We start from the raw sequence: 14,517 nt of genomic DNA on the forward strand, positions 1-14,517 counted from the left end.
ATTTCCTTCGACAAACTCCGCCGTGTTCGGCACTTGCAGATATTTATGTTTTTCCTCGATGTGTTCCTCTGTGTCGGTTGTCTCGCTAATGCCTTTCAGTTGGCTTACCGTTCCGTTAGGTGCTGGAGATAGGCTTCTTGCGTGTTTCTGAGCCAGTTCCAAGAGGCGTTTGATAGTTTCCTCGCCGTGGTTGCCGTTCTTTATAAAATCTGACATTTGTCTTCGCATATCCTCGCACAGTGTTTCTGGTTTGACCTCGAATTCTATTAGATAGGCTTCCAGTTGGGCTTTATTGGCATTGTTTATCCAGCCTCGAGTTAACTTCTCTGCCATTGTATTATATTGTGTTGTGTTGAGGAAGAGGGTAAACGATCTTTGGTGTTTCTATTTGAGGATACTGTCTTTTTGTGTTCAATTTGCTCGGGCGCCACTGTAGCGACCCTGTTTTGGGAGGCGGTATAGCTCGCCGTGGCCAGGGTTCGAGACAGTTATTTATTTCCTCTTCAGATCAATTTACCTCCCTTTCCCCAAAGAATAACACAAATCGAACGCTACACAGTATGACTATATTTGATAAAAGGCGGATTAGGGCTACGTTTATAACTATAATTATCTGGTTGAGTGTCAAACTGCTTGATGGCCGCGTTTCGCAGTGTTTTGGGTCGTAGGGAGGAACGAACTAGTTAGATTTTTCTAGTGGGATTCTGCAGGATGGGACATCGTTAGTTTCGCATGCCGTCTACTCCGTATAGTTTCGGGGTCGGGAGCCGGAAACGTTACTTCTGGGGGAACTCACTGAGATGGGCCGGAATTACGAAAACCGAGCCGGTCTCAGTGATCACGACCGGGTATGGGCTAATTTCCAAGAAACCAAGCCGGGGCGTCTGTGATCCTCACCAGGTCCAAGAGCCGATTTATGAAACCGATCTCTTGTGTATTATCCGGGTAGTCCTCCTAGTTGATGTTTCCTCGAGAGTCGTCGGAAAGCAAGTGACTGGCCTGAGGCCGGGCCTCTGCTGATATAGGGGTCTGTTAGTGTGAGCAGATCAGATGATGACGATAATCCCGCTTTGAATAACATGGTCGTTGGGCGATCATTATCGGCGATCGATAACTCCGTCAAATAAGGGTGACTGCGTGTTGTTGGCTTTAGGCGCGACTTTGAATAATTTTCTAATATAAATGATTAGTATTTGAAATGTTCCCATGTTTGGGTTTAATGTCAATGATTGGGTATGAGTTGTACATAGTGTATAGAGTTGTTGTGACGGTGGGCCAAACAGCGGGTTTTGCTGGAAACCCGAGTCAAGCATCTGGCGAGAGGATTTGGGTGGACAGAGAGTTTTTCATTGTAGGTCGCTTTTTGTTTGTCTATTTCGTCTTTTACTGCAAGAATGCCAAGGTCCCTGTGAATGTTTTGGTTACGAAAGGTCCCTGTGAATGTTTTGGTTACGAAAATACCATGGTGCCCTAGTGATAGTTCTCAGCATTTTTGATAGAGCACGCTGTATGATGTCTATATTGTAGCTGCTCGCTACTGATGCGTTCTTGTTGGCATTTCGTGAGTCGTCGCGGGATTCCGGAGAAGGTGTGGTGCGACAACGCCACCAATTTCGTCGGCGCAGATCGCCACATGAGAGAATTCCGAGCTCGTCTGGAGGAGCAGGGGGGCGGTATCGAAACATTCGCATCAAAAAAAGGATGCGAGTTTGCGTTCATACCGCCCAGAGCACCGCACTTCGGCGGACTATGGGAGGCAGGTGTGAAGTCTGCAAAGCACCTGTTCCTTCGGACGGTAGGCCAAGACCTCTTGACCGCGGAGGAGCTCGGAACTCTGCTCACCAGCGTGGAGGCCGTTCTCAACTCCAGGCCCCTCGGCGCTCTAAGCAGCTACCCGAACGACGGCGAGGCCCTGACCCCCGGGCATCTGCTCATCGGCGGCCCTCTTCTGGCCCCACCATCAGCGGCGCTCCCGGACCAGATCAGCCTGACCTGCTTGCGACGATGGCTAGGTGTCTCGTCTCTCAGGCACAGGTTTTGGCAGCGATGGTCCCGGGAGTACATCTCCAGCCTCCAGCAGCGGTCCAAGTGGCACCAGGGGGAGCCCAACCTCGTCGTGGGAACGCTCGTCGTCGCCGCAGAAGACAATATTCCGCCCCAGCAGTGGAGGATTGGACGAGTGGTAGCGATGCATGCCGGTGCCGATAGGAAGATTCGCGTGGCGGACGTCAGGACGCAGGACGGGGAATATCGGCGAGCTGTCCACCGACTGGCCCTGTTGCCCGTTCTGGGCTGAAGGACGTCGACCCTTCAGAGGGGGCGGTGTTTGCGCACTTGGCGCTTGTATTAAAATCACTAGTTGAGGGCGAGAGCGGGAGCCAATAAAGCTTTCGTCCGTTCGCTCTTGCGAATTCGCCCCGTCTCTCGCCACCGTAGCATAAGGGTTCTAAGAGAAATTATTGAAATATAATAGTCAGTGATCAATCGAACGACATCGTAGCCACTCCTTTTCGTCGCGCTTTCGAAATAGTTTTCACAAATTCGCAATTTATCATCGTCGAACAACTGCAGTCAGAAGTTTTCGGGTCGTTAATACCATACAGTATTAAATTTTCAAAGGACATTATCGGTACGAATGACATAAGAGGCAGTTGAGATGTCTTTTTATATACCCTACTTATCGAAAAAACTAGTTGAAGTGGCTTAAAGTTTGATTGAATGCATAATTTCTGAAGGAAAGGTCGGCAAAAAGGTTTCTTGAAACTCATTGCTAAGGACGCCTAATAAATAAAACAATCTTCTACATTGAGTTCTGAATCAAAACTGATTCAAGATTCTTATTCTTTTAACAGATTACAAGTTTTAAGAACTGCACCATTGTCGGGTTTGAGTAAGAGATCATAATTAATGGCTCAAAATCGATTTACATGTCATGTACAGAGCTCATAAAATCTTATACTTTATGATTATTTGTATTTTTCTGAACATTCTGCCAAGGGCCCAAGATAAGGTGTATAAAATATTAATTACACAAATTATATACATATTTATCTTACTAGCATTGCAAATTCGTATAGTGGACTGTATCTTTATTTTTCGATATATTTTATTTTGCAGCTAACTTATTCATTTAACACCTTTGCAACAGCAAAAGTTTTATACCTTAACTTGTATTCCAATTACATATTATTTTATGTTTCAAAATAGTATTTATATGTTCAAATATCGAGCATGCCGCTAGGTATGGTTTTGGCTTGTAATTGCCTTCGTACATTTATTTTTCTTATAAAACATACAGCTAAAATTATTATAACTACAATTCCCAACATTAACGATGTATGACCAGTGAAATGATGAAAATCTAACCAATGTTATTTTAGCTTCTGTGTATAACTAACGGGTTCCAAACAACTTCAGATATTTATTTTATATCATCTACATATGACTATGATAGTGTCTTTTGATCGTCTAGCTGAATACTGTGATAATCAACCAATATGTTGTTATCTGTTCGAGCAGAGCAATCGGGGCGTAATGATCAAAGTTCCCTGTTCTGGTAAATCAATTGTTTTTAATTTGGAGTTGTCGCATTGAACTCGAGCCTTGGTGTTGCTTGGAACCTTAAACAGCCAACTAATTTTTCTATCTAACTCAACCCAATAAGACTTAGGCTCAATAGTTTATTTAGATATACAATTTGAAGCTCCAAGCTTACAACAGTTGTGCTGGCATTCTCAAAGACCAATATTAAGAGTCGTTTCCGCTATTATATGATAAACATCTGTTTCAAAATGGTAGATACTGAGAATCTGCACTGTAATCATGCGGTCAGCCAATTTAACCGGTACTGGGATAATGACAAGCAAAGGCATTTTCGCATTGACTTTTAACTTTTTATACACAAATAAGACCCTAGCGGTTAGTAAAGTATAAACCTCTTTTAATTCTGTAACTGTTTTTTCCCTGGTAGAGCTAATATATCAAGCAAACTTTCTTTTATTTTTTTAATAACACCTTTACCTGACTAGGTTTTAATATGTTAGTATTAATTCGACCATAAATTATGTCTATTAATAGGCTTATGACTCCGGATTGAATCTTTTTGCATTCATCTATAAATATTCAATCCTTTGCTCAAAAGATTTGAAACGATTTTTTTCCTCTTCCTTGATATGCACTTTCCCCCTGGAAGACACTCCCCTGATCTCCGTTTGAAATCGAATTTTCGGTGAACTTAAAACCTGTGCACATTTTTGCGAAATTAGTGTGCTTTATGAACCATTGTTTATCAAAGCTTTTAATGTTTCAAAACCTCCATTTGTGGATTTCATTTGATTTAGTGCTGTAGCAAGCAACTATCACATTATCACATAACTATCACATATATTTGCAGAGCCTATTTGTATAATGTGTGCCAAAATTCATTTATTGTGTCAATAAATATTCTTAATTGCCTAACTGAGTCAACATCTAAAACTTGAAGCTGAAAAAGGCGAATTAATTGATCGAAAAAAATGATTCTTTTATATTCCTACCGCTTGGTTAATTGTTCCCAAGCCGACTCATAATTCTCCCCAGATCCCAGCACTAATTGAGAAACCACATTTCTGGCTTCTCCCTTAAGTGAGACCTTGAGGTAATTCAATTTTAAGGAAGGACTTAGGTCCTCTCTTAAATGAACAATTTCATCAAATAACTAATAAAACAGGTCCCAATTTTTTGAATCTCCCAAGAATGTGGGTACCTGAATTTTTGGTTGCGTTGGCAAGTCATATATATTACTAGGAACAATTTCCTCAATATTTGTTCTCGATTTCTTAGTCACATTCGAAATGTCAAACTCTAACTCGATTTTTAATTTAATTTAATTTAATTTATTTGTTTTGGTATCCCGATCTTTGTGATTGTTACATTAAAACTTAAATACTTTGGGATTCGTAAAATAAAATTTAAATAGTAGAACTACAATTACATTACATTACGATACAATACTCAGTTTAACATTTACAGATTAATACATTTAATAGGTTTTGGTGACATGAGTAACATAAAGAAATGAATTAAATAAGAAACAAAATGGGATTAACACTAAAAACAATAAATTAAAATTAAAGTAATAAGAACTAGGTTGTGCCCTTTAAATAGTTTATAAGTTCGTTTTTTAAAGTGCGTTTCATTTCTTATACATTTTATATTGTTTGGGAGGTTATTCCAATAGCGAACAGTCTGTATGAAAAAGTGATTTTCCGTCATTGCCAATTTTAATCTTTTGCAGACAATGTTGTTTGTTCTAGCAGACGAAGCTCGTTGCACATGTTTAATTAAGTACTGCGGTTCTTTTTTAGTCAGGACTTTATGCAGAAATAAGAGGGTTTTTAACTTAACCTATGGCTCAAAGCTTAGTTCAAAAATTTTATTTAAGTAACATGTTATGTGCTCCCTGCGGTTTAAATTAAAAACATATCGCGCAATTGAGTTGAAGGCAACTTTTAGTCTTCGCATGCATATTGCGTCGAAGGATCCAAATACTTCAATACCGTAAAACAAAGTTGTAATTATGCAGGTTTTCGCTACAAGCATCCTGATATTCTGTGGAATAAGGTTTCTGGCTAAGGATAGCTGCCTGAGCAGGTCATATGCTTTTCCTGTTCACATGGTCACCCCACGTTAAGGTGGAATTAAATTCTATTCCCAGATTTGTGACCCGTTTAACAAATTATATTTCAACATTTTTTTAAAGTCAATGAATTTTTTATGAATTAGTATGCATTTTGATTTGGATGGATTGATTTCATTGTTGCTAATTCTAATCACTCACAAATTTAATTAGGGGACGGCTAACATATAGCTGAACATCATCTGCATATAGGTGCACATTACATACAGAAATACATTTAGGGAGATGATTTACATTTAACGAGAACAGCTGTGGACCTAAAACTGAGCCTTGTGGGACTCCTTGTTTGAGAGGCAGAAATGAAGATTTTAGCGACTCGGAGACGACGGCCTGCACCCTGTTTGTAAGATATGTTCGGATGAGGTTTATTGCACTTGAAGAGAAATTGTACAGTGAACGAATCTTTGTGCAGAGTATTTTGTGGTTTATCGAATCAAATGCTTTGCTAAAGTCAAGAAGAGTTAGGAGGATTACTTTGCTATCATCGATTTTTTGGCGAATATCTTCGGATATCTTTAAAATGGCAGTTGTAAAACTTCTGTGCTTTTTGAAACCTGATTGCTTGCAACTTAGAAGATTATTGTTCTCCAGGTGAGTTTGCATCTGCATTTTCCAGCAATCAGGAAACATTGGCGTGGTAAAAACTGTATTAAAAATATGGGTAATATAGCAAATTAGTTTTGGGAGCAACATTTTTATAAATTTGGGGCTAACATTATCTAGGCCTTCTGCATTTGATTTTACTTTAAGTATACATTCAAGGACATCACATGGACGTACACCCATAAAGTTAAAAATAATATCACATGCTGTTTTAGAATTCAGGTACAAATTATGTGTAGGAATGACGGAAGGAACCTCTGAAAATGTCTTATTGAGGGCGTCATTATTCCGCAGGCGAATTTGTTTTTAATTTCCAAAATAAACCGTGGCTGTACGTCAGGTTTTTGTGTTAATGGAACACAGTGTTTAAACAACCGTCGAATGTTGGAGTTAAATAAAATCATATGTCATAAATATCGAGTCATGTTTAGAGAAGACTGGCACACACAACTGGTCATGGAGAAGGATTTTTTACGGTTCACTAATAAGGAAAACATCTAACAAAGAGCTACAGGTACTTGTGAAATGCGAAGGTAGTTGGCAGTTTACCAAGTTTGGGCCAAGAGAGTTAAAGTCATTTTGTACACTTTGTTCTCTGATCTTGTTGCTGTTAAGATCTCCAACCAGAATTACGTTTTCGTACGCCACAGATATGTCTGATACGGACTCTAAGAGATCAATATATTCGGTCATTCGATGGGATCTACGACTTTCACAAACTCAACTCTTCCTTCGATCGGGTTTGATTTACTAAGCTTCGAAGTGTATTTGTTGCTTACAAAAATCGCTACACCACCTGCGTGTTTTAATCTGTCGGACCTATGCAACACGTAGTCATCACATTTAAAAGGGACGTCTCTGTAGCCACTTACAAACCATGTTTCTGAAACACATACTACATCAACATTTGATCCTACAAATAGTTCCCTAAACTCATCCATTTATCTGACCAAGTTTTGAGAATTTATGTGGACAATCTTCAGACCAACATTCTGTTTACACAGAATTCTCAGCAGACTGCTCGCTGTTGCATTATTTGTATTAACCTGCATTAATAGTGGGGTATAAGGTAAATTGGGAAACGCACATATTGTATGAATTGAGAAGTCACAAGCTAGATTTAGACGAAAAAAGGTTACCACTAGAAAGCCTAAATTACTCCTAAGAACTATAAAAATAAAGAGGTCAGCTGCATAAGAGATGTTATTTACGAAAGGTATTTTGAGCAGCACGAGGGGTAACTTCGGCAACCAGTGCGCTAGATCCAGAGGGGGGAGAGCAGACTCAGCAGCCGTGATCGCTGAGAGCTCATCAAGCTGCTGGATACTGTAAATGTCCTCTCTTCCACTGCACTTCACGTCTTGCGATTTTCGGACCCTAAAAATGTCGCGGACTCTCGGAGCCGGAACAAGGTTTGTCGCAAAGCAGAGCTTGTTCAACAGCGACCTTAGTTTCTCTCCTTCCACCAAAAGAACGCCATGCAAACGCGCTGCGAGCGTCTCACTTTCGGCACGCTGTGCGTCAAGCTTACCTTGCACCGTGCCAATTTAGGATTTTAGGGAGCGCAGCTCCTCAATCTCCTGCTCCAGCTGCAACATGCGATCGGCCATCTGCTTCATCTCCGTGGTGACACCCAAGAGCCGTTCCTTCAGAACCTCAAGCATCCTCTCCTCGACCTCACGGATGGTAGACTTGATCAGCTGGTCTTGTTCATCGAAACGGCTATTCATTGCCGCGATAAGAGATGTGAGGCAGTGTCATTGGCAGCGTCAGAGGGGCGCCCGCGCTTAGAGCCAGAGGTTTCTTTCAAGCGTTTTCCCTCTGGCAGAACCATATTTTGTTTTGTTTTTATTCTTCGTTGAGTTGGTGTTGTGTTGGTGACGAGAGTTTTTCGATTGAGTGTTTTGATATGTTGAGTGTTTTGTCTCTGTGCTCTTGTGTTATATAACATATGTTATGTACTGTTTCTATAATGATTTGTTGTTGCACTTAAAATTGTGGATTTATTTGGAAGCGATTTTTGTAGCTTAGAACCGATTTATTCCGGACAAAATGAATTTTTATGTGTTTTCCTCTTATTTATGCTGCTGTAGTAAGCAGTTTTTATTTTTTTTAAGCCGTGTTTAAGGTATTTTTCGGTGTTAAGGCTTCACAAAAGTGCGTCTATCCGATTCGATAACGATATGGATAATAACTGTGTTAGCTTACATATAAAGCATGTTTTATTAAAATATTTTTTTTTATTGCCAAAATGAGAAGAAAACATATTGAATCATTGTTAAGCGCGAAACAATTGGAATTGATATCAGAGTAATTTTATAGTGGAAGACGCGAAACGCATGCTTGTTTCCCGTTTTTGTCATTAGTCAATTCGTAGTCTTTGTTTAAAAAAAAACGGGAACCAAACTTATTATTGGACAAATTAATACAATCATCTGTAATTTGCAACCTTGTTCGCATAGAATTTGCACTAAAAGTTTGACCCCAAAAAATAATACTAATATTAATAAAAGTAATGATGCATAATTTTTAAGGGAAGAAGCCGGTGGCGTACCAAACAAAAAACACCCTACTAGTACAACCGAGTTCAAGAGGGACATGGAAGACGTGCTCCGCCCGGGTATGAAAAACAAATATGTGTATCAAAACATTGAATCGGAATATTATCGTAGAACAATGCAGCGTTTGGCGTATGTACATAGTTAATTGATAACATATATGTATTTTATGTTTTTATAGGCAAAAAGGAGGATTATTATCCGGATTCTACAAGTTTTTTTTAGCTTTAAGACATACAGCACGATTATCAACTGATGTTTATACATTATTATTTTTATGCGATTTCATTAATTTTTTTGTATTACTTTTTGGATTTCCAAAATTTGTGGTAAGTTAAGTTTTAAGTATTATAATTTGTATTTAATTTGTATTTTCACACTGAAGCAAATCCACTGCTTGCCTTAATCAAAGAAACCACAAGTTTGAAAAGTTCATTTTTTTTGTGCTAGTCTTCCGGGATAGTACCACTACTAACGAAATTCTATAGCAAAAAAGGTCATAGAAATACAATATTAAGAAGTTTTTATTACTCGCAAAAAAATCTATGAAATGTTATATTCAGCGAAATGCATTTAGGTTTCGTTTGTACTAATATTTTTAATCTCGCATGTTTTTTTGCTGTACAAAATTAGGGTTTTTCTAAACGCAGCGGGAAGCTTTTCTCTCGTTTTTTTCGGCTCATTCTTTCTGATAACAAAGGCGGAATGTGTCTACCGTAAAGATGAGCTTATGAAATTTATTTAAAGATCATTGGGAGAAGTTATTTGAAAGAGTCTGCATTGCTTCAGAGAAAAATGTTTTGTTAAACTCGGCAAACGTATTCTGTTCACATCTAAATATGGAAAATTAGGTTGCTGGTGCAACAACAAAAATAGCCAAAACAATTGACACTTGGTAGCTTTGACATACAGTTATGCCCAAAATAGATTACATAGATTTGTTTACTCATAAGAACACTGTAACTAAAGGGTTTTTCAATAGGTACGCTTCAACTTTTCTCCGATAGGGACGTCGAACGATGCCAAGTTTTTCCTTGGCCTCTTGACATATGAAACTTCATTAGTATACATTTCATCTTGGAACGCTACACACTTGAACAGCGATTGCAAATAGTGCAAAATCGTTTTATCAAAATAATCGTTCTGTTGCTGCTACTTTAAGAGCATTACGGCCATTTTACAGTCCATTTAACAAGCCAGCCCGTTCGACAATCGACCGACTAGTGGCAAAATTTGAGTCTACGTTTTCGCTACATAATGTTCCGGTGCCCGTGAGAGCAAGAAGTGCTCGAAGTGATGCTCAACAGGACGGGGCCACATGCCACACAGCACACGCTACAATCGCAATATTAAAAACTAAGTTCGATGAGCGTGTTATTTCGCGAAATGGACCGGTCGAGTGGCAGCCGCGCTCGTGTGATTTGACACCTCTAGACTATTTTCTTTGGGGTTACGTGAAGTCATTGGTCTATGCCAATAACCCGGCGACGTTGCAAGAGCTCAGAGCCAATATTGAACGCGAAATTTCTGGAATTTCGACCGATTTATGCGAAAAAGGGGTTGCAAATTGGGTTCAACGATTGGTCTTCGTAAAACGTGCACGCGATGGTCATGCGAAAGAAATCGAGTTTCATAATTAAATGTATATGTTCAAATTCGATATTAAAATAAAAGTTAGTTGAAAAGTGTTTTATTCAAAAAAAAGTTGAAGCGCTTCTATTGAAAAACCCTTTAGTACCACTAACTATACAACATATAGACTGGTAATTTCATACAACGAAAATGGACACAACATTTTCTAAGCGGCAGGCTCTCAGCAGCAAGCCCCGGAGCTTTGTGTGCATTCGGGTTTTTTGCTCTCTCACTCTTCTTCTCTCATCGTTCAGTCGCAAAGAGGCGCATTTTGAGAAAGGTTGCCCTGCGCTTGAATTGGTATTTGTATGTATGCGTGATCAAGCATTCTCATACACCGAAGCATGTGTGCGTTTATTTCGTTTCGACACATCATGAATATCTTTTGCTACTTTTCAAACTTGTTACCCAAAGGATATGGACGTATTTAAAGTTATGACAAAAATATGAATATTAATATATTAAAATATATGAAGGTTAGCACTGCCCTCGCATTGGCACAAGAGGCACAGTCAAGCCATGAACGCAGTGTACTTGCAGCCATCTTTGCAAGACACGCTGACGAAAAACTGGGAAAACCTCCAATTAAAAATACTAACTGGCGGCAAGCTCAGAGTTCTAAACAACCACATTTTAACCCAGAAAACGCTTGATACAGGCACCGAAATTTTACACATAAAAATCAGGGTCAATAAGTACCAGAACCAATGGAAGTTGATATAAGGGAAATGTCCTGAGTAACAGACAATAGGTAAATACCACAACTCAGGAACAGGAATACACCGAAGACTATGAGATACAGGCTCAAGACAATATAGAGGAACTCGAGGATGATTTACTCACAACCGAAGACTGTAATTGTTGGAGGGGAGTCCCTGCTTCCGTATATAAGCCGAAGGATAGCGGGGAAAATGATTCGACTTTTAAAAGATACAGGTGCATCGAAAAACTACATAAAACCTTTGCCTGGTTTGACACACATAAAAAACGTGGATGATTCTTTTATGGTCTCATCCCTTTATGGCTCCACTAAAATGGAAATAAAATGTAAAATAAACCTATTTAACGAAAATTCGTTTTTTTTATACTTTTGAGAACCTTAAGGAATTCGATGGCATTTTTGATGGCATTTAATCAAAGTTGACCTTAGTACCGGTAGGATTGTACATAATTCAGGATCGGAAGATTTACAATTTGCTAAATACAAGGATGTTAATTTTATAACTTTAAATGTCGATGATGTCCCCATAACGGTTAGAAAAGAATTTAATTTAATGAACACTAAGAGGGCTTGGGCATTCGCTGACCCTTATCAAGTCCTACCATATAATATAAACACAATAGCAACTATCCGCTCTGACGGGGAACCCGTGTTTTCTAAGCTATAACCTTACCCAATGGGCGTATCTGATTTTGTCAATGCAGAGGTTAAAAAACTTCTAGCAGACGGTATCATCAGTAAATCACGATCACCTTAAAAAAATTTTGTGTGGGTTGTTGATAAAGAAGGCCACGATGAAAGTGTCAACAAGAAGAATCAGAAAACGATTGTCGATAAATACCCTAGAATACCAAGTATTTTACAACATTGGACCTTGAATCAGATTTTCACCAAATCGAGTTGGCAGAGATAGATACGGAGAAAACCGCCTTCTCTGTTAATAACGTAAAATATGAGTTCTGTAGATTACCTTTTGGACTCAAGAATGCACCCAGCATTTTCCAAAGGGCAATCGACGATGTCCTACGGGGAACAAATATCAAAGACATGCTACGTGTACGTCGATGATGTAATCATCTTTTCTAAAACTAAAGAAGATCATATTAGGGACATAAACTGGGTTCCTAAAAGCTTATATAAAGGTGGCATGAGGGTATCTCAGGAAAAGTCTAAGTTCTTCAAAAGGAGCGTAGATTACTTGGGATTAATTGTGTCTTGCGCAGGACTTACAACGTCCCCAGATAAAGTAAAGGCAATCGAAGCCTTCCAAGCACCTACTTCACTTTATAGCCTAAGATCATTTTTGGGTCACTGCAGCTGTTATAGATGTTTTATAATAAGATTTGCCACAATCGCAAGACTCCTAACGGAGATCTTAAAAGGCGAAAATTGTAAAGTAAGCGCAAATCAATCAAAAAATATCAAAATGGAGCTATCCCCCAAACAACATGAATCATTTGAAAACTTTTAACCTTCTAGCGTCAAAAGATGTAATTCTAGCATACCCCGAATTCAGCAAATTCAGCTTTGGGACTATGTTGTCACAGGAAAATCGTCCAATAACCTGGATCTCCAGAGCAATCCGTGAAAACGAAATGCATTTCGCAACTAATAAGCGCGAACTTCTAGCCATTGTATTTGCGCTTTAAAACCTGAGAAATTATTTGCATGGTGTAAGAAAATTAAACATTTATACTGACCATCAACCTCTGACGTATGCAGTATCCGAAAAAAATACGAATGCCCTTATAAAAAGCTGGAAATATTATCTTATTGACGACCATAACGCAAACATTTTCTATAAACCAGGCAAACAAAATGTTGTAGCCGATGCCCTCTCACGACAAAACGCGAATCCCTAACAGAACAACTCCGAATCTGATATCGCTACCATTCATAGCGAAGATTCACTATAGAGTCAATAGACAAACCAGTATATTGAATCCGTAATCAGATTATCATTGAAGAAGCAGACTTCCCATTTACGAAAACCTTTATTCTATTCAAAGAAAAAACCCACAAATTATTCGTTTTTCCGACCGTGTAACTCTTCTAGCAACACTATTAGACGTAGTGAAATCTGATGTCGTTAATGCCATTCATTACGAACTGCCAATTTGAATAGTCATTTATTTTTAAGGCAGTGGTCATCGAAAAGGCCATATCAAGAATAAAAGTCCAAAAGCGTTAACTTAAAATAAGAAAGAAGGAAAGAACAAAAATCTAAATTAAAAATTAGGTCAAGGAGAATTGTTGGTCCAAGGACAATTTAAAATAACGATTCTTCTAGACCTAATTTTAAATTTGGGAGGAATTTGGGAGGAATTTGGGAGGAATTTGGGTATCTCGGACACTCCACTAATATTACTTCATATGAACTTTACGCATTCGAAACAAAGGCTACATTCGACGCTTTTACACAGGACCACATGAGACAAATAGTCCCTAGTTTAATATTCTCAATAACATAGGCAAAAGTAAACTTAATAAACCCAGCAATTCTGAATGAAATTGATAACAAAGAAATTAATCACGAAAGGCTCACAAATTTTAGCATTACCGATCTTTTGAAGTATCCCAGATAAAAGCATTTCAAAATAATCATAAAATACCCTAAGCCTAATTTAGTATGTAAGAAAATTTATCTTTACCCAACACAATATAGTAATAGGATTCTAGACTTTGGGGAGGACTATTTTGTCGCTAATTGTGGTAGAAAGACGTTTGTCATCCACCATTGTGACGCTACAATTGGAACATCGTTCTGCAGAAAATCCAATTCCTCGTCATGCGCCCAAGAATTAGTTTCCGGAGTCGTCACCAAGTGCAGCACCATTCCAGGCCACCTCAGTCCAATAACAACTATCGGCGACGGAATACTAATTATTAACGATGCTGCTGCGAAACTCCAACTCGTTGACAGCCCTAAAAACCTTAATAGGGGCACATATCTGGTAACCTTCGACGACTACGTTATGGTAAACAAGACCCTTTTAAAAAACCACTATGGCATACTGAAGAAGAAACCTGCAGTATCGATGGTGACCCACATTAATAGCACGGGCCACAAAGAGCAGCTGAGCCTGCCTTTCCTTCACGAGCTAAGCCTGAAAAATCTTCAACACATCGAGAGTCTTAAAGAAGAAATTCTAACGAAGCCACTCTTAACTAGTCTGTTCGTCACCTATCAACTCCATCGACGTTGCGTTCGTAGACGCCAGAGCAACTTGACAGATGCACTAAAATCTACTCTGAAGAAGTCCGAGAACGTCCTTAACATAAAGGAGGAAGTCGTTAGCACGGAACCCAAAGGTGTCGCAAGACCG

Source organism: Drosophila elegans, unplaced genomic scaffold (assembly GCF_018152505.1).
Source record: "Drosophila elegans isolate 14027-0461.03 unplaced genomic scaffold, ASM1815250v1 contig_229, whole genome shotgun sequence".
Classification (NCBI taxonomy): Eukaryota; Metazoa; Arthropoda; class Insecta; order Diptera; family Drosophilidae; genus Drosophila; species Drosophila elegans.